The sequence below is a fragment of the Tachyglossus aculeatus genome, chromosome 4 (genome assembly GCF_015852505.1).
Source record: "Tachyglossus aculeatus isolate mTacAcu1 chromosome 4, mTacAcu1.pri, whole genome shotgun sequence".
In the NCBI taxonomy this organism is placed as follows: Eukaryota; Metazoa; Chordata; class Mammalia; order Monotremata; family Tachyglossidae; genus Tachyglossus; species Tachyglossus aculeatus.
In genome coordinates this window covers 109,828,475-109,849,814 of record NC_052069.1, presented here as the reverse complement: position 1 = coordinate 109,849,814, position 21,340 = coordinate 109,828,475, and the positions used below count along the sequence as shown (strand labels likewise).

Here is a 21,340-nt window from a genome sequence, read left to right as displayed (position 1 = left end):
TCTATTTTACTTGTACATATTAACTACTCTATTTTCTTAATGTTGTGCATATAGCTGTAATTCTATTTATTCTGACGGTTTTGACACCATCTATATGTTTTGTTTTGTTGTCTGTCTCCCCCTTCTAGACTGTGAGCCCGTGGTTGGGTAGGGACCGTCTCTATACGTTGCCGACTTGTACTTCCCAAGTGCTTAGTACAGTGCCGTGCACACAGTAAGTGCTCAATAAATACGACTGAATGAAAGGACCTGGATTCTAATCCTGTCCCTGCCACTTGCGTGCTGTGTTCCCACCTCTGTAAAGACAGAGACCATTGTTGGGTAGGGACCGTCTCTATATGTTGCTGACTTGTACTTCCCAAACGCTCAGTACAGTGCTCTGCACACAGTAAGCACTCAGTAAATACAATTGAATGAATGCATGAGGGGATTGATACTGTGAGCCCCATGAGGGACAGGACTGTGTCCAACCCAGTTTGCTTGTATTCACCCCAGTGCTTACTACAGTACCTGGCACATGGTAAGTGCTTAACAAATACCACAATTATTACTATTATTATTATTATTATTATTATTTTGATTTTGATTTACCCCTCCAGTAGGGGCAGGGGCAAGGTGAGAAGCCAGAGAAGTGCCGATTGAAGATTATGAAAAGACTATAGTCATCCCAGAGATAAGTCCCTGGTTAAAAATACCCAGGCCCAACCATGTCATCCTATGCTCCCCCCATCCGCACACTCCCCTCGCCCCCCCCACCCCCGCTACCCACGCACGCATTACACACCTGTTGCCCTGGGGCCGCACGCCATGCACACACATTTAGCTGAAGGACAGATTAAGAAATTGGCCACCACCTGCTGCTCAGTCTTTAGTTATTTGTTCCTGTGGATCTGGAGAAATCAGACACCTGCCAGACACCTGCTGGCTCCCTCCTCTTACTGATCACCTCTTTGGCCAGGGTCCGGGCACGTGGTCCAATCACTCAATCAGTTATTCATTGGCATTTATTGATTGCCTGCTATGTGCCAAGCACTTTATTGGGAGCTAGGGAGAGAACAATATAGTAGAGTTGTTAGACATGTCCCCTGCCTTCAGGAAGAGTCATGGTCTAGACCTGACAAGCTCCAGATCACAGAATGGCAAGTGGATGGGACGAGCACCTCGTCATTTGCCCCTGTGCCACCTTTCATCCCCAGAGGTCAGTCTTGGTCCAGCCTGGGAGAAGGGCAGCTCTGGTTCGGGACATTATCCATTGGTCTGAAAATAGAGTCAGGGCTGGTGGCGGGCACTTGGGCCAGGATCCGGGGTTCCAGTAAGCACTCAATAAATTCGACTGAATGAAAGGACCTGGATTCTAATCCCAGCCCTGCCACTTGTGTGCTGTGTTCCCACCTCTGTAAAGATGGAGCCCATTGTTGGGTAGGGACTGTCTCTATATGTTGCCGACTTGTACTTCCCAAGAGCTCAGTACAGTGCTGTGCACACAGTAAGCGCTCAGTAAATACAATTGAATGAATGCATAAGGGGATTAATCCGGGGAGGAGGAGGAAAGACTGCCCTCCCAACACCTAAACATACCCTCCGCCTGCCCGTGGAGACTGCATTGGGGCTGGGAGAAGCCCTCTCAGAAACACAGTGCGTTGGCATGAATAAACAGCTCTCCCTCTCCGAGGGTGGCCTGGAACTGTTCCAGATAAACCCTGGGATCTGTGGGCGCCCAGGGTTTCAGGGCTGAGCTGGCAATACAGCATGTGTGAGTTTGGGTCCCTCTGGAGCAGGACAGAGTAGGCGTGAGGACTGCTCCACCACCAGCCCTGACCCTCTCTTCAGACCAATGGCCAGAGCTGCCCTTCTCCCAGGCCCGACCAAGACTGACCTCTGGGGATGAGAGGGTGGGGCAGGGGCAAATGACCAGATGCCTTGTCACATCCACATGCCGTTCTGTGATTGGGAGCCCATGAGGACATCTGGACATGTGCTGAGAAGAAACATGGTTGAGTGGGGAGAGCACAGGCCTAGGAGTCAGAAGGGCCTGGGCCCTAATCCTGGCTCTGACCCTAGGCAAGTCGCTTACCTTCTTTGTGCCTCTGTTACCTCATCTGTAAAATGGGGATTAAAACTGGGACAGGGACTGTGTCCAGCCTAATTTACTTATATCTACCCCAGTGCATAGTATGGTGCCTGGCACGTAGTAAGTGCTTAACAGATGCAGTAACAATAGCAGTACTAATAATAGTGATAATAATAGTCCTGACTATAGACAGGGCCTCCCACTGCCATACTGAGTCCAGACCAATTCAGTGGCTTCAGCATCACCTTTGCAGCACATGAGAAGCAGCGTGGCTCAGTAGAAAAGAGCATGGGCTTTGGAGTCAGAGGTCATGGGTTCAAATCCTGGCTCCGCCAATTGTCAGCCATGTGACTTTGGGCAAGTCACTTAACTTCTCTGTGCCTCAGTTACCTCATCTGGAAAATGGGGAATTAAGACTGTGAGCCCCCCTGTGGGACAATCTGATCACCTTGTAACCTCCCCAGCGCTTAGAACAGTGCTTTGCACATAGTAAGTGCTTAACAAATGCTATCATTATTATTATTAGGGCCAATCTCTATATGTTGCCGACTTGTACTTCCCAAGCGCTTAGTACAGTGCTCTGCACACAGTAAACGCTCAATAAATATGATTGAATGAATGAATTAGGGTCCTCAGAACCTGTGGTGCGAAGGGACTGACAGCTAACCAAACCCAAAGTAGCAGAGTTGCCCATGCCCTTCCACTCCCTAATTCTGGGCCGTCATGTTTACCACTGGGGAGTTTTGAAACTCCATTAGATTGTAAACCTGAGGGCAGGGAGTGCCATGGTTCACTGTCCCAAGCTGTCAGTACAGTGTTTTGCCCTTGGTCGGTGCTTGATAAATGCCCTTGATTTATTGGTTGAACTGACAGATCAGATGGCCTACTTGAGAGAAGGAGACAAAGAGAGATCTCAAGGAAGAGAGGCGCAGAGAATAAGTGAGAATGCTTGAGCGGTGTTTGATATATCCCTTGAATAGTAGAAATAGCTCTGTCTTTCCTTGGTAGGCTGGGAAAGAAGGGTGTAGTAATGAAATCCTGTTCTGTGCTCAGTGAGGAGGCGTAAGGAGGGGGGAGAGAAAGAGAGAGAGTGTGAGAATGCGCACAAGAGAGGCAGAAGGAGGCTGGGGGATTAAAGCAGGCAGTAGGGGATGGATTATCCAAGGTTTGAATTACGCACTGTGGTTATTTCAGGAAGTCACACGAGCTGGGGGTGGGGAGAGGTTAGGGAACTGAAATAAAAGCCCACGGAAATGAAAGGAGAAACATCACTTCATCTAATGGTGCCCTCCCTGCTCCCCCTTCCCTTCTCTGGTCCACTTCTCTGTCCCCTCCCTCCCTCATCCCACTGCTGATGGGGCATGGTGGGAACCGCCATACTCTCTTGGTTAGTGGCTAAGATGTATTCAGTCTGATGAGCTTGGCCATCTTTCCTCTATCCATGGGCGTCAGGGTGGTCCCTGGGGGGAGCAGGAGGAGACATACCTGAGCTGGCAGAAGGAGAGGCAGGCAGGTGCTGTCCCACCAGAGGAGAGCGTGGTCTGCGGTGGCCACCAGGAAGGAAAGCGGAAGGTGGGAGTGGAACAGTGCAGCCTGGTGGTCAGTGCTCCCTGGCCCAGTGTTGTGAGCGTTAGGGGTTGAGGATGAGGAGGGGGCGTGATGGTGATTAATGGATCAAAGATCCATCACTGTAGCATCGAGGTAGTGCTGATGAAAGGTGGTTTTCATTGGATGGCAGATGCCACACACTATCAGGTTGTGCCTAATTAAGTCTGGTTGCCCGCTGAGGCAGAAGGACCCCAGGAAGATTACCAGCTCCAGCAGAACCTTCTTTCCGGGTGTGTTTTTCCCACAGCTGCATCACCAACCCATGGGAAGTTTGGGTGACAGGAAATCTCATGCAGGCTAAGGAGAGGAGGGACTCTTGGCATGTACCATCTTACTGGCTTTCCCAAAGGGATCCTGTCTGTGAGAGAGGGGAAAGCCAGTGAATAATAATAATAATAATAATAAATAATAATAATAGCATTAAGAAAGAGGAAGGCAGGAATGTGAGGAACAAATGACTAACCTTGGTGTGGAAATCAGTCAATCGATCAGTGGTATGTATGGAATGCCAACTGTGTGCAAAGCACTATGCTATGCCCTTGGGAGAATACAGTACAGTAGGGTATTGAGAGAAGCACAGTGGCATAGTTGATAGAACACGGGAGTCAGAAGGTCATGGTTTTTAATTCCGTCTCCACCACTTGACTGCTGTGTGACCTTGGTAAAGTCACTTCAATTATCTGAGCCTCAGTTACTTCATCGTAAAATGGGGATTGAGCTTGTGAGCCACACGTAGGACAGGGGATTGTGTCCAACCCATTTTGCTTGTATCTATCCCAGCGCTTAGTACAGTGCCAGGCATATAGTAAAGGCCTAACAAATACTATCATTATTATTATTATTATTAATAGAGTTAGAAGACACACTTCCTGTCCATAAGGAGTTTACAGTCTAGAAAGGGAGATGCACACCAAAATGATAGATCTGTACTTAAAAATTGATGGGCTGAGAATGGGGTGCATATCAAATGCTTAAAGGGTGTAAATCCGAATGCATAAGTGATGCAAAAGACAGAGGGCATAGGGGAAATGAGGGATTAGGTGGGGAAGGCCTTTTGAAGGAGTTGCAATTTTAGTAGGACTTCCATCCATTGATCAGTCAATAGTATTGAGTGCTTACTATGTGCAGGGCACTGTGCTAAATGCTTGGCACTGTACTAAGAGATTAGCTCTGTACTAAGCACTCAGTGCTTACTAAGTGCTTACTTAGTGCTTAGTGCTGTATTAAATGCTGAGCACTGTACCAAGTGCTTAGTGCTGTATTAAAAACTTAGCGCTGTATTAAGTGCCTAGCTTGGAAAGTGTTGTGGGTGGGGATTGAGAAGAGCATTGGGGATAGAGAGAAGCATTACCTTGAGTTCAGTTGAGAGCAGGTTTGTGGGAAATCCCAGGAGTGTATGGGATTCAGAGAACAAATGGTTCAGGACCAAGGCTGGGGTCCCAAAGTGGGATGGGTAGGACCGTGGCAGGATTGCATGGACTCTAGTTCTCCATTTCAGTATCTGTAGAATGGGACTTTTGGTACTCCCCCTCCCCAAAAATGGATCTATCTATCAATCAGTCAGTGGTATTTACTGAGCACTTGCTGTGTGCAGAACACTGTACCAGATGCTAGAGAGAGCACAGTAGAGTTGGTAGTAGTAGTAGTAATAGTATTTACTGTGTGCAAAACACTGAACTAATAGTCAAGATACATAGGTGGGGATTAGCCCCTGGGGTCTTGAGGCTTATCTTCAAGGGGCTTAAGATCTAGTAGGGGAGAAAGACATTAAAGTAGATTATAGGTAAGAGAATCAGCAAAGTATAGAGATATATATATATACCAGTGTTTTGGGGCTGTGGGGTGAATATTCAAGTGCCTGGCACATAGTAAGTGCTTAACAAATACCATTAACGTTATTATTATTATTTCAGATCCAAGTATATAGGGAGAGAGGATATGTTGGGGAGGTGATAGGTTAGTCAGGGAAGGCTTCCTGGAGGAGATTTGGTTTTAGTAGGGCTTTGAAGTTGGAGAAAGTGGTGGTCTGCCAGATATGAAAGGAGAGGGAGGCAGTAGGGAGAATGTGAGCAAGAGGTCACTGGTGGGAGAGATTAAATCAAGGCACAATTAATCATTAATCAGTCAATTGATGTCATTTATTGAGTGCTTACTATACTAAGTGCTTGGAAAAGAACAATAGATTGGAAAGCAGTGTGGCATAGTGGAATGATCACAGTCATGGGAGTCAGAGGGCTTGAGTTCTAATTTCGGCTCTGCCACTTGTCTGCTGTGTGACCATGGGCAAGTGTCTTAACTTCTCTATCCCTCAGTTACCTCATCTGTAAAATGGGGATTAAATCCTACTTCCTCATACTTAGATTGTGAGTGAGCCCTATGGGAGATAGGGACTTTGTCCAACCTGATTATCTTATATTTATCCCAGTGCTTAATACAGTGCCTAGAACACACTAAGTGCCTAAATCTACTACTACTACTACTAATAAAATTAATTAAAAAGAAAGTGGGTTGGTGCTGGAGGAATAAAGTAGTCAGGCTGGATTATAAGGAAGCTGGTTGGCCTAGTGGAAAGAGCATGGGCCTGGGAATCAAGGGTCCTAGATCCTAATCCCGGCTCCGCCACTTGTCTGCTGAGAGACCTTGCGTAAAGTCACGTAACTTCTCTGTGCCCCAGTTACCTCATTTGTAAAGTGGGGATTAAGACTGTGAGCCCCATGTGGGAAGTGGACTGTGCCCACCCAGTTTAACTCATATCTACCCCAGCATTTTAGTATAGTGCTTGGCATGCAGTAAGCACTTAAAGACCATTAAAAAAAATTGAAAGTGGGTTGGTGCTAGGGGAGCGAAGCGAGTGGGCTGGGTTGTAGGGAAACAACGTGGCCTAGTGGAAAGGGCACGGGCCTTGGAGTCAGAGGTCCTGGGTTCCAATCCCATTTCTGTCACTTGTCTGCTGGTTGACTTTGAGTAAGGCCACTTAACTTCTCTGTGCCTCAGTCACCCCACCTGTAAATTGGGGATTAAGACTGTGAGCTCCATGTAGGGCATGGACTGTGTCCATCCCAATTACCTTCTTTCTAACCGAGGGCTTTGAACAGTACCTGAAATAGAGTAAGTGCTTAACAAATATCATAAAAAAGAGCATGCTTAGAGAGCTGATTAAGTACCTTACCATCAACTGCCATGATATGAATCATGAAATACTGAGTAATATTAAAAACAATTGTATTTTTATGGAATTTGTTAAGTACCAGGGTAGGTACAAGGTTATCAGATCAGATACACAAGGGGCTCATGGCTTGAGTGGAAGGGAGAACAGATATCGAATTCCCATTTTACAGATAAGGAAACTGAGGTACAGAGAAATTAAGTGCTTACCCAAAGTCACCCAGCAGGCAAGTAGCAGAGCTAGTATGAGAGCCCAGGTCTCCCCGTAAAGAGCAAGGTCATTTAATCTGCCTGCTGCCACTAAACAGGCCCCAGCCTGAGTCATTTCTTACAGCCGGAGATATACTTCAGCCCCAGGAAAGGTCAGTTTCTAAGAACACTTCTGGATGGGAAGTTCTTTCTTTATTCTAAACCAAAGTTTTCTTGCTGTAGACAGGGCCGTGTCTTCTCCTCAGGGTAAATGGAGATGAGCTGGCTGTGCTCATACTTAGACTAACCCTAAGGAAGAAAGGAAGGCAGGAGTGTGGGTTGAGGAATATAGGTAAGTACAGTGTTCTCTTTTCCCATCTGGTGGGAAATAAATCAGTGGCACACAGTTTTCTTGGGGCACACCAGATCCATCTTCCAGCCTTAGGGTGAGCTCTACTTCGTCCTTCCTCTCCTGTGGGTTTTTCTCATCTCCCTTCACTGGGCAGGCTGGGAACAGAGCCTTCAAGAATGTGTATGCATCCTAGTGGGCCTGGTAAAATCCTGCAGTACCCACTTCAGTACGGTTCCTCCACCCCGTCCCTCCAGACCTGTCTGTGTCACTATTAGGTTCAATTCAGTCAAGATAAAAATGGCTGTCAAAAGGGGCCACAACACTGTCCTTCTTCTATCCGTAGTGCCATTGTTAGTGCCAGCGTCCTGGACTGATTGGATCATTGTTCAACCCAGTAGTGCCATCTCTTGTGTCCATCTGCGCATAAAGCTAAAGGATAGCCTCTGAGTCCCCTCCCACCACTTCCCCACACACACACCGCCCCAAGCTAGACTCACTTCCTGTCATTTGTTCTGGGGGAAGAAGGAGCCTCCCTCTCCCTCAGGCGCCTGTCCCACTGTCACTGGGGACATGCTGTCACCGGGGATGTGGTTGGAGCCAAGCCACGGGATTTTAGCCTCTGGGGCTGACCGACGTTCCTATCAAAAGAGAACTGGCCCTCCTCCCACTTACCCAGCATTCTGGGCTGATCAGGAGGCCACTGGCTGGGCTCCTGGGCCACTGTTCCGGAACTGGGCTTTTTTTCTGCTGGACAGCAAAAGGGAAGAAGAGATCCGGGTGGTCCCGACAGAGAGCCAACCTTGGGGGAGGGGGCACGGCCAGGGGAATGGAAAGGGGGGAGCGAGCAGCACTGACACCCAGCCCCATTGTGGTTTGGGGAAGCCACAGAAAGAGGAAATGGAGGAGGAGTTCCTCTCCACACTCCACCAAGCTGACTCAGTGACTTCTCCCGGGTCCCGCTGACTCACAGGTTTGCTCCCGGCTCTGCTCCTGGCTCCGGAGGGGTCATCAGGGCTGGGAGATTCTCAGGAGATGTGAGGAATGCCACAGGTGGGGGACTCTAACATGGGGCATGCTCTCTTCTGGCTCTCCCTGCTCCAAGGTGGGCAGCCCTTTCCAGTCATTCCAAGGAAGATTACCAGCTTTGTTGGCTTTGAGTCAGCCCAGTTCCCCACGCCTTCTCCCTCACTGGCCCCTCACAAGAAATTCCACTTCTCCTGACATCCGTCTCAGGGTAAAGCTGTGGAATCGTACCACTGCTGCCTCTATTCTGAATTTCTGAGGCTTAGAATTTCTACTGTCAAGGGCCTGACATTGCCCAAAGCAAGTTGGCATGTAGGATTATCCAGGAGCGGGTATTTCATAGGTCTTAGCTCTTGCTGTCCAGAGAATGGGCAGTTGGATGCCATGGGACTGTTTCCTTCCCTGGAGTCCCAAACCCTTGCCTTGTTGACCCCCAGCTCCTTTTGACAGGATCTCGTGGGAGTTCAGGAGGATTGACAGACAATGAACCACATTTTGAAAATAGGAAAGCCAAGACAGCATGGCCTAGTAAAAAGTACACAGGGCTGAGGGTCAGAACACCCAAGTTCTAATTCTGACCTGCTGTATGACCTTGGGCCTATCTTGGTTTCTTCTTCTGTAAAATGAGGGTTAAATAGCTGCTCTCCCTCTCCCTTAGATTGTGAGCCAGAGCTGTGTGTAACTTAATTATTAGGGAAGCAGCAGGACTTAGTGGATAGCACAGACCCAGGAGCAAGAGAACCTGGGTTTTAATTCTGACTCTTCCACTTGGCTGGCATGTGACCTTGAGCAGATCAGTTAACTTCTCTTTACCTCAGTTTCCTTATCTGTAAAATGGGGATTAAAGTACCTGTTCTCCCCCCTACTTAAACTATGAAGCCCATAGGGTTAGGGGTAGGGATTGTGTCCAGTCTAATTTTCTTGGATCTATCCCAGCACTTAGTCTCTCCCTGCTTCAGTCTATGCTCCACGCTGCTGCCTGGATCATCTTTGTGCAGATGTGCTCTGGGCATGTTACTCCCCTCCTCAAAAATCTCCAGTGGCCACCAGTCAACCTACGCATCAAGCAAAAACTCCTCACTCTTGGCTTCAAGGATCCATCACCTCGCCCCCTCCTACCTCACCTCCCTTCTCTCCTTCTACAGCCCAGCTCGCACCCTCCGCTCCTCTGCCGCTAACCTCCTCACTGTGCCTCGTTCTTGCCTGTCCCGCCATCGACCCCCGGCCCACGTCCTCTCCCTGGCCTGGAATGCCCTCCCTCCGCACATCCGCCAAGCTAGCTCTCTTCCTCCCTTCAAAGCCCTACTGAGAGCTTACCTCCTCCAGGAGGCCTTCCCAGAATGAGCCCCCTTTTTCCTGTCCCCCTCCCCACCCCCCCACCCTACCTCCTTCCCCTCCCCACAGCACCTGTATATATGTTTGTACAGATTTATTACTCTATTTTACTTGTACATACTTACTATTCTATTTATTTTGTCAATGCTGTGCATCTAGCTTTACTTCTATTTATTCTGATGACTTAACACCTGACCACATGTTTTGTTTTGTTGTCTATCTCCCCCTTCTAGACTGTGAGCCCATTGTTGAGTAGGAACCATCTCTATATGTTGCCAACTTGTACTTCCCAAGCACTTAGTACAGTGCTCTGCACCCAGTAAGCGCTCAATAAATACGATTGAATGAATGAAAGTGGCAGGCACTTATTATTATTTATCAATCAGTGGTCTTTATTACTGTACTAAGCACTGTATTTGTTACTGTACTAAGCACTGTACTAGGCACTTGGAAGGGTACAGTACAACAGAGTTAGAAGACACACTCTCTGCCCATCATGAGCTTACAGTCTAGACAAGGAGACAGATATTAACATAAATAAATACATTACTGATATGTACATAAGTGCTGTGGGACTGAGACTGGAGTGAATACCAAATGGTCAATGGGCGCAGGTCGAAGTCCACAGATGACACAGAGTGGAGAAGGAGTCAGAGACAGAGGCCTTGATTAGGGAAGGCCTCTTGGAGGAGATGTGGCCTTAATAATGCTTTGAAGGTGGGGAGAGTGTTGGTCTGGTATATATGGAGAGGGAGGGAAGCCAGATGGAGGATGTGGGAAAGGTGTCAGTAGGGAGATAGATGAGATTGGGGCACAGTGAGCAAGCTGGTGCTAGTGGAGTGAAATGTGCAGGCTGGGCTGTAGCAGGAAATCAGTAGGAGGGAACAAGCTGATTTGAGTGCTTTAAAGATGATGGGTAAGGAATTTCTGTTTGGTGTAGAGATGGATGGGCAGCCACTGGAGGTTCTTGAGAAATGGGGAGACATGGACTGAGTGCTTTGTTTTAAAAAAATGATTCGGGCAGTATAGAGAAGTATGGACTGAAGTGGAGAGAGACAGGAGGCAGGGAGGTCAATGAGGAGGCAAATGCAGTGGTCAAGGTGGGATAGGATAAGTTTTTGGGTCAGCATAGTAGCAGTTTGGATGGAGAAGAAAGCGTGGATTTTACATTGCCAAGGTAGAAATGACAGGATTTGGTTACAAACTGAATATAGGGGCTGAGTGAGAGAGATGTTGAAAATAATCCCAGGTGTTGGATAGAAAGGATAGTGGTACTATCTGTAGTGATGCCAAAGGCATGGGGAGGACAAGGGTTAGGTGGGAGATACTGGGTTCTGTTTTGGACATGTTTAGTTTGAGGTGTCTGTGGGGCAATAAGGTAGAGATGTCCTAAAGCAGGAGGAAATGCAAGACTGCAGAGAAGGAGGGATGTCAGGGCTGGAAGAGGTCAATTTGGGAATCATCTGCATGAAGAGGGTAGTTGAAGCCATGGATTGAATGAGTTCTCCAAGAGTGGGTGTAGATGGAGAATAGAAGGGGACTCAGAACTGAGCCTTGAGGGACTCCCACTGTCAGAAGGTGGGAGGCAGGGGAGGGACCTGCAAAAGAGACAGAGAAGGAGTGGTCAGAGACATGGGAGGAGAATCAGGAGAGGACAGCATCAGTGAAGCCAAGATTGGATACTGTTTCAAGAGGGGCGTGATCCACAATGTCCAAGGAAACTGAATGACCTCGGAGGATGAGGATAGACTAGAGGCTGTCAGATTTGATGAGAATGAAGTCATCGATGACCATCGAGAGGGCCGTTTCTGTGGACTGAAGGTGGCAGAAACCAGATTTGAGGGGACCATGGAGAGAATTGGAGGACAGAAAGTGGAGACAGTGGGTGTGGACAACTCGTTCAAGGAGTTTGGAGAGGAATTCACTAATTCAGTCTGTATTTATTGAGCACTTACGCTATGTAGAGCAATGTACTAAGTGCTTGGGAAAGTACAATACATGGTAGGAACGAGATGGGGTAATAATTGGAGGGAGCCGTGGGATCAAGGGAGGGTTTTTTAGGATGGGGATATGTGAGCATGTTTGAAAGCAGTGGGGAAGAATCCATTGGCAAGTGAATAGTTGAAGAAGTTGAAGATGATGGTCAAGGAGGGAAGAAGGAAGGGGGCAAGTGAAGGGATGGGGTCAGAGGCACAGGTCTCAAAGGAATATATTAAGACACAGTGTGAGATCTTTTCTTGAGGCACTGTTGAGAATATTGAGAGAATCAAAGGAGGGCAGAGGAGGAGAGGGAGCCTGGAGAGGAGCAGGGAGATCATGCGTGATGGTTTCAATTTTATCAGTCAAGTATGTGCCCAGGTCATTAGGGGAAAGAGATGGCAGGGAGACCGGAGGTTTGAGGAGGGAGTTATATATGGGCTTTGGAGTCAGAGGTCATGGGTTCAAATCCCGGCTCCGCCCATTGTCAGCTATGTGACTTTGGGCAAGTCACTTAACTTCTCTGTGCCTCAGTTACCTCATCTGTAAAATGGGGATTAAGACTGTGAGCCCCCCATGGGACAACCTGATCACCTTGTAACCTCCCCAGCACTTAGAACAGTGTTTTGCACATAGTAAGCACTTAATAAATGCCACTATTATTATTATTATTATTATTATTATTGTTATTATTGTTATTATTATTATTATTATATCTGGAACAGCTGGTGGGGGCAATGCGTGTGAGAGTCAATTTGGAGTCAGTTTATCTCCTACCTACAAATGTCCTGGACTATCACAAAGGAAGTGTGCTTCGTGAAGCCAGAGCATGACAATTGTAGTAGTAGTTGCCTTTTTTGAGCACCCAGTTGGTGCAGTGCACTGTACTGGACATTTGGGAAGCACAGAATAACTGACACATTCCCTGCCCACAAGCTACAGGAGTGTTGACATGAAGAAGGAGTAGGCTTTCTCCTAAGCCAATGAGGAGTGCTAGTTGTGGACATACCAGGTTTGTTCTGGGAATTGAGATGGCTTGGTCTTTCTGTTACCTGAAAAGAGGACAGGGGGCTAGCAATTTCTCCTCTAATGCAAACCTACTCACTGTATCTCGATCTCATCTGTCTCGCTGCTGACCTCTCACCCACGTCCTGCCTCTGGCCTGGAATGCCCTCCCTCTCCATATCCAACAGACAATCACTCTCCCCACCTTAAAGGTCTTATTGAAGGTACATCTCCTCCAAAAGATCTTCTCTGACTAAGCGCTCATTTCCTTTTCTCCCAATCCCTTCTGCATCACCCCTGCACTTGGATTTGCACCCTTTATTCACCCTTCTTTTAGCCCTACTACACTTATGTTCATATCTGGAAATGTACTTATTTGTATTAATGTTTGTCTCCTTCTCTAGACTGTAAGCTCATTGTGGTCAGGAAAACATGTCAACCAACTCTGTTTTATTATACTTTCCCAAAAACGTAGTACAGTGCTCTGCGCAAAGTAAGCACTCAATAAATACAACTGATTGTGCGTCAATTTGTGAACTTTTAAGACAAATATTCTGGAGTCACTCAAGTGCCAAATTGCTTTAACAGAATGCAGCCTGGGATCTGGGGCCTCCTGTCTTATGTGTCTGTTCTCCTCTCAAGGGCAGTTGGTAGAGGCGGGTTTAGAGAAGAAAACAGTTCTCAAGATGGTCTTTGGTTCCCTGATCTGTGTGGGAAAGGGGCCGGGCTCTGCCAAAAGGGAACTTTCAAAAAGGATGGGCTCAGCAGAAGCCCTGGTGGAGACAGGATGGGGAAGGCAGGCCTGGGGGAAGGGGAAGAGTGGGGCAGTGGGCCGGAGAGGCGGAAGTGAGGTGGGAGTGTTTGTGCTGAGTCTGGGAGGGGTGAGGAGGGACCGGAGAGCCAGGGAGTGGGTGTGGTTGGGGAGCTTCATGGAGCTGGCTAGGGGAACCAAAACTGCAGCATCACCACAGACAAATTTTGCCAGGATGGAAGGGTATGCTTTCCATGCCACCTTTCCTGGCCAAGTGGCAGGCCTCTCTCTCACTGGTGATGGGGGCTTCATGGTGCCCAGAGATCAGTGGTGACCCCCTAGAGCCACACTGAGGCTCAACATGAAAAAACTCAGGTCCTCTCCGCCACCACTGAAAGATCTGCCACCCTGATTTAGAATAGTAATAAGAATAGTAGTATTTTGTTTGTCATAGCATTCTACTAAGTGCTGGGGTAGATAAGCTTCAAGCTCTTGTGGGAAGGGAACATGCCCACCAACTCTGTTGGTTTATACTCTCCCAAGTGCTCAGTGCAGTGCTCTGCACACAGGAAGACTCAATAAACACCACTGCTTGACTGGTACAATATAAGCAGGTCAGATACAGCCCCTGACCCACCAAGGGCTCCAAGTTCAAAGGGGAGGGAGAAAAGGTATTTAAACCTCATTTTAAAGATGAGGAAACTGAAGCACAGAAAAATTAAGTGACTTGTCCAAGGTCACACAGCAGGCAAGTGTTGGAGCTAGAATTGTAATGCATGTCCTCTGATTCTGAGGTCTGTTCTCTGTTTGCTAGGCTGTGCTGTTTCTCAGGAGGTTTTGTGTATCCAAGAACCCCATGGGCTGGCAGATCTGCAGGTTCCCTTAGGCCCCAACAGGAAGCAGAGGAAGCTCTCCCTGGGAGAATGGGTGTTGGGCTCAGCCATTTTTTGAAGGTTGAGATGAACGAGGCCAGCCATCGTGTCCCCCTGAGGGGAAGAGCGGCAGCAGCAATGGACACAGCTCAGGATTGTCTTCTGGTGACCACATGGGCCTGAGTCACAGTGATTCTAATGTGAAGTATGAAAGGACGCATGGTAACGGAGGCGTTGTGCCTCTACTGTCTGCCTCTTCTTTATGATGGTGGTTTAGGGGTTGGAGCGAAATGTGGAGAGGCAGGTGTAGAGACAGAGGGCCCCAGAGGGTTAGGCTGTGAGTTTTTCGGGGGGTTTTTAAATGGTATTTATTAAGTGCTTACTGTTGTGCCAGGCACTGTACTATGGGCTGAGGTACATTCAAACTTATCTGGTTGGACACAGTCCATGCCCCACTTGGGGCTCAGAGTCTTATTCTCCATTTTACAGATGAGCCAACAATTGTATTTATTGAGCACTTACTGTATGAGTACTGTACTCAGCACTAGAGAGAGTACAAATGAGGTAACTGAAGCACAGAGAAGTGAAGTGACTTGCCCAAGGTCATACAGCAGACAAGTGGCAGAGCTGGGATTAGAACCCAGGTCCTTTGACTTTCAGGCCTGTGGTCTTTCCACTAGGCCACGCTGCTTCTTAAACGGCCCTCAACCACGAACGTGCTGTGCGACCCAGGGCAAGTTGGGCAGCGTCTCAGGACTGAGGTCCCCTCTGCCACCTACTGAGGGCTAATTCCCTTTCAGTATCGTGGGACTTGAGGGAATCCTCAGTGCTGATTGTGAGGCACCGGTAAAAAGAAGACATCTGGGATTCTGCAAGAAGTCTGGAAGCCTCTCCCCATCAGTAACAATAATAATGACTGTGGTGTTTGTGGAGTTCTTACATATGCCAGACACTGTACTAAGCTCTGGGGTGCATACAAGCGAATTAGGTTGAACACAGTCCCTGTCCCACGGGGTGTTCACAGTCTCAATCCCCATTTTACAGATGACGTAACTGTGGCCCAGAGAAATGAAAAGACTTGCCCAACGTCACACAGCAGATAATAATAATAATGATGCCATTTATTATGCGCTTACTATGTGCAAAGCACTGTTCTAAGCGCTGGGGAGGTTACAAGGTGATCAGGTTGTCCCACAGGGGGCTCACAGTCTTAATCCCCATTTTACAGATGAGGTAACAGGCACAGAGAAGTTAAGTGACTTGCCCAAAGTCACACAGCTGACAGTTGGTGGAGCCAGGATTTGAACCCATGACCTCTGACTCCAAAGCCCCTGCTCTTTCCACTGAGCCACGCTGCTTCTCTAAGGGCTAAGCTAAGGGCTTCTCTAAAATAAGGGGTGGAGCTGGGATTAGAACCCATGACCTCTGACTCCCAGGCATGTGCTCTATCTAGTAGGCCATGGGCTTCAGTCATGGGCTGGGCAGTGGCACTTAGGGGGCATGGCCCCAAGGGACTGCAACAGGCCCTGGCAGTGGGGTAACTTAGGGGAGGGATGTGAAGTGAAGTGCTTAGTACAGTGCTCTGCACACAGTAAGTGCTCAATAAATACAATTGAATGAATTAATGACGGAGCCTGAGCAGGCCCTGGATGTTGCTGAGGCAGGGGGTGATGGGACCACAGCCCCAATCACTCTCCCCCTTGTTTCTCTTTATCCCCAGCAGCTATTAATAGTCTTGTGAGGCTGCCGAGCCAGTGAAACCTTCTCAGGTTCCTGCAGCCATGAGAAGGATCAGCTGCTTCTACCGGAAAGAAGCCAGGCTCAACAGGCTGTGAACTCCATGTGTCTGCCCTGATTAACTTGTATCTACACTAGCTCTTAGAATAGTACATAATAGGCAATCAATCAGCCAGTCATTGCGTGGTATTTATTGAGCACTTACTATGTGCAGAGCACTGTACATAGAGGTTGGGAGAGTTCAATACAGCAGAATTAGCAGGCGTAATGAACTTAAAGTCTAGACATGGAGACAGACATTATTGTAAATAAATAATTCATAATATATAATTTAAAGATATGTATACAAATGTTGTGAAGTTGGGGGTGGAGCGAATATCAACTGCCCAGTGGTCACAGATCCAGTGCATAGGTGACACAGAATGATGATGATGATGATGATGATGATGATGATGATGATGGTGGTATTTGTTAAGTGCTTACTATGTGCAAAGCACTGTTCTAAGTGCTGGGGGGATACAAGGTGATCAGGTTGTCCCACGTGGGGCTCACAGTCTTAATCCCCATTTTTACAGATGAGGGAACTGAGGCACAGAGAAGTTAAGTGACTTGCCCAAAGCCACACAGCTGACAATTGGCTGAGCCGGGATTTGAACCTATGACCTCTGACTCCAAAGCCCGTGCTCTTTACACTGAGCCACGCTGCTTCTCAAGGGAGAGCAATATGGTCTAGTGGATAGAGCATGGGCCTAGAGTCAGAAGGACCTGGGTTCTAATCCCGGCTCCTCCACTTGTCTGCTGTGTGACCTTGAGCAAGTCACTTTACTTCTCTGTGCCTCAGTTACCTCATCTGTAAAATGGGGATTAAGATCGTGAGCCCCATGAGAGACGTGGACTGTGTCCCACCTGAATACCTTGTATCTACCACAGCTCTTAGAACAGTGCCTGGCACATAGGAACCACTTAAGAAAAACCATTTTTAAAAAAAAAGGCGGCGGCTTAATCGGGGAGTACGTCCTTACAAATAAAACAATAATAATAGTAACAATAATAATACTAAAATAATGTCCCCACCAGTTCCCCCTTTGTTAGCCTCTTCCCTCCCATCACCAGCCTACCCCGACCCAGAGAAGAGCACACTCCCTGCCAGGGTAGATTCCGCTGTAACCAAGCCGGAACTGGCCGGCTTTTACCAGTCGCCTTCCCAGCAAGGTCACCAGCCGAGGCGTCAGGCCAGGCATCGGGTCACAGTGGTTATGATGGACAGTCCTTTTCTGGCCCAGTCATTTTCACTTTGTTTGCCCTCTCAGCCTGGGGCTGGCGCCAGGTCGCTGGCTGATGGCGCCTCCAGGGAGCAAGCTGGATGGGCTAAAAAAGAGTGAATCACTGGAAAGGAAAGATGCTTCTTCCTGTTTTTTCCAAGGGCTACTTCCGCCTCGCTCACAGATTGAGTTTCGGGTTCAGTTCCTTTCCGCGCCCTTCCTTCTCATGCTTCCCTGGAGCTGCCTTCCTTGAGCTGCTTGTGATTCCTGCTGCCTGCCTGCAGAGAAGGGGAGCATATGCCCACAGCTTTATCTGCCTCCAGATGCCAGCCTGGGGATTCCAGGACTCTGTTCCTTTGTCCAGCATCCTGGGAGAGCTTCCAGACTGGCTTTTGGTTTTGCAGAATGCTGTTTGTGGCCCATGGAATAATCAACAACCCCTTGCTCGCCTTCTCCCTCTGGCGTGGAAATCCCTCCCCATCCATATGTGACATACCACCACTCTCCACGTCCTCAAAGCCTTATTAAAATCTCATCTGCTACAAGGGACTTTCCCTAAGCCGTACTTTTCCCTATTCCCTCTCCCTTCTGCATCACCCTTGCACTTGGATCTGTTGTTGTTTTATGCTGTCGACTCGTGTCCAACCCATAGCGATGCCATGGACACATCTCTTCCAGAACACCCCACCTCCGTCTGCAATCGTTCTGGTAGTGTATCCATACAGTTTTCTTGGTAAAAATACGGAAGCAGTTTACCATTGCCTCCTTCTGCTCAGTAAACCTGAGTCTCCACCCTCGACTGTCTCCCAGGCCGCTGCTGCCAGGAACAGGTGAGTTTTGACTTGTAGCAGATTGCCTTCCACTCACTAGTCACTGGCCAAGCTAGGAATGGAATGGATATGCCTCTGCTTGACTTGTTCTCCTGTAGCCGAGACTGGAAGAGTACTAGAAACTCTAGATCCAGACTTGAATCTGTACCCTGTAATCAATCAGTGGTATCTGTTGAACTCTTATTATGTGCAGAGCAGTGTACTAAATTCTTGGGAGTGCAGTACAACAGAATTAGTAAACACATTCCCTGCCCATAACAAGTTTCAGTCCATAAGCACACTTGCTATTTTATCCTCCGCCCTATAGCAATATGTACCTATTTGTAATTTCCTGTAATTGCTTTTAATGCCTGTCTCCCCCTCTAGGCTGTAAGCTCCTTCTTGTATGGTATTTGTTAAATGTTTACTATGTGCCAGGCACTGTACTAAGTGCTGGAGTAGATACAAGATAATCAGGTTCGATATAGTCGTGCTTGTGGGGCTAATGGCCTTTAATCCCCATTTTTCAGATGAGGTGACTGAGACATAAGAGAATTTAAGTGATTTGCCCAAGATCTCACAACAGACAAGTGGCGGAGTTGGGATTAGAACCCAGGTCCTTTTGAAGAGCCCAGGTCTTCGTGAGCTCCTTTTATCAATCAGTGGTATTTGTTGATTTCTTACTTTGTGCACTTGGGAGAGTGCACGACATATTTCACTGATATGCCTCCTGCCCGTAACGAGTTTACAGCCTACATGACTTGTGGGCAGGGAGCATGTCTGTCAACTCTGCTGTATTATACTCTCCCCAAAGCTCAGTACAGTACATTGTACATGGTAAGTGCTCAATAAGTACCACTGATTGATTGATTGAGGGCAGGGTTGGAGGGTGAGGGACGGGAGGAGTGCTCTGTGGGTTCAAAGCCCAAGTGTAGCTAGGCCAGACTACATGGAGCACCTGCTCTCTGACGTAGGCGCCCTGCCTTCCACAGTGTTGCTGCCAAGGGAAGCTGAATCGACAAGTAGCTTATCCCCACAATGTTTCTTTTCCCGCCCCCGCTCCTCACCTCTCACTGGGTGCGGGTCCTGGGAAGAACTAGGAGAAATCAGGTAGATCAGGGTAAGCCTCAGAGCCATCCTGGGCAGAAAAAGAGGTGAGTGGAATTGGATTCCCCCCGAGGGGAGCCCGACTCTGCGGAAAACGCTTATTACATCACAGTCTGTGTACTAAGCGCTGGGGTAGATACAAGCCAATAAGGTTAGACACAGTCTGTGTCCCACATAATAATAATAATAATAATGATGGTATTTGTTAAGCGCTTACTATGTGCAAAGCACTGTTCTAAGTGCTGGGGAGGTCACAAGGTGATCAGGTTGTCCCACAGGGGGCTCACAATTTAAATCCCCATTTTACAGATGAGGGAACTGAGGCACAGAGAAGTTAAGTGACTTGCCTAAAGTCACACAGCTGACAAGTGGCAGAGCCAGGATTTGAACCCATGACCTCTGACTCCAAAGCCCGTGCTCTTTCCATTGAGCCACGCTGTCACATGGGGCTCTAAGTCTCAATCTCCATTTTACAGATGAGGTAACTGAGGTTCAGAGAAGTGAAGTGACTTGCCCAAGGTCACCCAACGGACAGGCGGCTGAGCCGGGATTAGAACCCAGGTCCTACTGACTCCCAGGCCCGAGCTCTATCCACCAGGCCATGCTACTTCTTTTCATGAAGTTACACAACCCAAATGGATCCATTTATGTCCTCCCTTACGGCCTCCCCACTACCAGGCCTCTGGTTATTAAAGGATCTGAGGAAAGCCTCTGACCATATTTCTTGCTTTATCAAGCTTAGTGGAGAGGGTGTGAGCTGTTAGTAAGGACAGAGAACCTTGAGCTGCCTTCAGAGTTGCTGTAATAATAATAATAATAATAACTGTGGTATTCGTTAAGCACTTACTGCGTGCCAGGCACTATACTAAGCACTGGGATAGATACAAGGTAATTGAGTTGGACACAGTCCCTGTCCCACATGGGGCTCACAATCTCTGTATTAGGTCACTCTCTCCCTTCCTTCCATCCGTCCATCTGTCCTCCGTGTGTAAAACACTGGGGTAGGGTACAGTAGAGGAAGATCCCAGACCCTCTGGGGGCTGACAGACTCAGAAGAGGGACAAGGGGTGGGCACATGGAGATTGAAATGATGAAGACAAAATAAAAATTGTTTATATTTGTAAAAACCGAGGTGTCCAACAATGCAGACAGTCACCGCCCTGTCAGTGGTTTGAATGTGAGTAGAGCAGCTCCTGCTTCAGGTCCTCCTGACCCTGCTTGTCCCGGACTTGCTTCTGCTACGCCACTGCCGCTTCGCTCTCTCCCCGACCTGCTTCAGCAAGGCTAAACTGGAGAAACAGCACTGTCTGGTGGTTAGATTATAGGCCTGGGAGTCAGAAGGACCTGGATTCCAATTCTGCCTCTGCCAGTTGTCTGCTGTGTGACCTTGGGCAAGTCACTTCACTTCTCTGGGCCTCAGTTACCTCATCTGTACAATGGTGGTTGAGACTGTGAGCCCCATGTTGGGGATCACGGACTGTGTCCGACCTGATTAGCTTGTATCTACCCTAGACAGTACCTGGCACATGGTAAGCGCTTAACAAATACCAAAAAAAAAGGAAAGAAAGATTCTGTGGTGCCATCGTGGGGTTTAGGGGAGCACTTTGGAGAAACAGAGACGGTGTACCGCTCTCCCTTTGGTCTCTCCTTGTCCTACTTCAGCAACACTGGATCAGAGTCTGGGGTGCTATTGAGGGGGCGGAGGGGGACACGTCCCCAGACACTGACACTGAGTTGTGCTGCTGCTACTGCTTGGGACCATCTCAGTGGGTCGGAACCCACAGGATGGCTTAGCTCATTGTGGGCAGGGAATGTCTCTGTCTTTTGTTGTATTGTACTCTCCCAAGCGCTCTACATACAGTAAGTGCTCAATAAATATGATTGAATGAATTAATCTGAGGAGGGGGAGTGTATCCTGGGCGTCAGCATTCTGATAGCTCCTTCCTTCCTTCCTTCTCCATATGACGCCTCCCCTCACCACATCACAAGCATCATTCCCCCGCCACCCCCCAAGCTGGTCATGGAACTTGTCTGCTAATTCTGTTCTCTTGTACTCTCTCAAGCCATGCTCTGCACA

The 21,340-nt window shown here is 48.2% G+C and overlaps 1 protein-coding gene across 1 annotated transcript in view; it reads left to right on the top strand.

Annotated features, from left to right (window-relative positions):
- The window catches only part of RXRA (retinoid X receptor alpha), a 292,947-nt gene that overhangs the window by 207,001 nt on the left and 64,606 nt on the right, over nt 1–21,340 (top strand). The gene's annotated exons all lie outside the window — the stretch shown is intronic.